The following is a 2,291-nucleotide window of genomic DNA, read 5'->3' as shown; positions in this document are numbered from 1 at the left end:
CCGCCGGCGGACACGCCCCTCCTCCGGCGAAGTAGCGCCCTTTCGGCGCCCAGATGGGCGACGAAGCGGCTAGACGGGGACCTGCTGAGGGCCGTGATTATCGGCTCCGCCTGGCCTCCGGCCAGGGAGCGCGGCCCAGAAGAGGGGGCGGCATGGTTCCGGGACGCGTTGCAGATGATCTGCGACGCAGCGATGCCCCGGGTTAGAGCCTGCCCCCCGCGAACGTCCGTGTACTGGTGGTCGGGCGAGTTGGCCGAGCTTCGCAGCTTAGCCGGTCAAGCCCGCCGCCGGTACGTCCGTGCTCGGCGCCGCCATTTCCTCGGCGGCAACTCGGAGTCGACGGTGGACGGGCTGTACAGGGAGTACAGATCGTCCGCCGAGGCCCTCAAGCACGCGATTACCGCGGCCAAGGCCAAGGCCTGGAGCGAGCTCTTGCTTACGCTCCGCGACGATCCGTGGGGGCGCCCATATAGAATGGTGCTTCGGAAGCTCCGTCCCAGGGCGCCCCCTGTCGCGGAGACGATGGAACCGGAGTTCTTGGGGCGCGTCGTTGACACCCTCTTCCCCCCCAATAATAATAGTGGTGAGGGGAGTGGTGAGCGCGCCCCGGTGCCGGCCAATGATTGGTCGGACGAACTCCGGGTCTCCGATTGGGAGCTCGACCAGGCCATCCAGGAGCGCCGGGCTAGGGGCAAGGAAGCCCCCGGCCCCGATGGCGTTCCTGGCGGTATAATGGCCTCGGCGCTAAAGGCCCTCGCCCCGGCTTACAGGAGCATCTTGGATGCGTGCCTGAGTCGGGGAGTCTTCCCCAAGTGTTGGAAGGAGGCGATCCTCGTCCTCCTCCACAAGGATGGTAAGCCCGCAGAGTCTCCCTCTGCTTACCGGCCGATATGTTTACTCGACGAGGCGGGCAAGCTGTTCGAAAGAATAATTGCCGCCCGCCTCCGAGAGCACCTTTCGCGGAGTGATCCCGGGTTGAGCGACGGACAGTTTGGGTTCCGGAGGGGGCGCTCAACGATAGATGCGTTGGAGCATCTGCGTCTCCTCCGGGAAAGTGCCGTCGCTCGGGACAGGGTGTTGATCGCCGTGTCATTGGACATCTCCAATGCGTTCAACACCCTGCCCTGGAAGGAGATAGAGGACGCCCTAGAGCATTTCCGGGTTCCCCTCTATCTCCGGGAAGTGCTCCGGGACTACCTCCGCGAGAGGGAGGTGTATATTGCCGGCCGGTATGGGGCGTACCTGAGGGAGATATGCCGCGGGGTTCCACAGGGGTCGATCCTCGGACCGCTCCTGTGGATCCTAGCATTCGACGCGGTTCTGCGGGTCTCCCTCCCCCCGGCACGGGTGTCATATGCTATGCGGACGACACCCTGCCCTACGCCGAGGGGAGGACATGGGAGGAGGCGGGACGCCTCATCGTGTCCGCCCAGGACTGCGTGGTTGGACGGATCCGGGGGATGGGGCTTGTCGTAGCCGCCGCAAAGACCGAGGCCGTATGGTTGTACCAACCATCTCGGACGCGGCGGCCGCCCCAAGGATTCCGGATCCGGGTCGTGGATACCCTCGTCGAGGTCGGGCCCACCATGAAGTATCTGGGCCTGACCATCGACGGTCGCTGGCGTTTCGAAGAGCATTTCGAACTCCTGGCCCCCAGACTCGAAAAGACAGCGACCGCGCTTTCGCGGTTGCTGCCCAATATCGGGGGGCCGCAGTTGAGTGTACGCCGCCCCTACATAGGAGTGGTGCGGGGCATTGCCCTGTATGGGGCACCCGTGTGGCACCGCTCGCTTGAGGCCAGCCGATGCAGCGTCGCGCACTTGGAGAGAGTGCGGCGTCGGCTGTCCCTGCGGGCCATACGGGGATACCGCACCGTCTCGACAGAGGTGGCGGGCCTCCTGGCCGTGGTTCCTCCCTTCCATCTGGTGGCGGCGGAGCGGGCGATCGTATACCGGATCGCCTGCGAATCCCGCCGCCCCCCTGGGGAGGAGCTGACGGCCGCGGAGGAGGAGAAGTTCGAAGTGCGGAGACGCCAGGCCCGTGCGGACGTGTTCGAGGGATGGAGACGCCTGCTTGCGTCCTCGACGCGTCCGACAGTTCGGGCCCTCCTGCCCATGTTCGATACATGGTGCGGGAGGCGAGTGGGGTTGACCTTCCGCCTCACGCAGGTGTTCACCGGACACGGCTGTTTCGGTGAGTATCTGGTAAGGATGGGGCGGGAGCCAGCGGCGCAGTGCCACCACTGCGGCGAGGAGGTGGACACGGCGCAACATACACTCGAGGAGTGCCCG

Source organism: Lasioglossum baleicum, unplaced genomic scaffold (assembly GCF_051020765.1).
Source record: "Lasioglossum baleicum unplaced genomic scaffold, iyLasBale1 scaffold0098, whole genome shotgun sequence".
Classification (NCBI taxonomy): domain Eukaryota; kingdom Metazoa; phylum Arthropoda; class Insecta; order Hymenoptera; family Halictidae; genus Lasioglossum; species Lasioglossum baleicum.
This window is presented reverse-complemented; position numbering follows the sequence as displayed.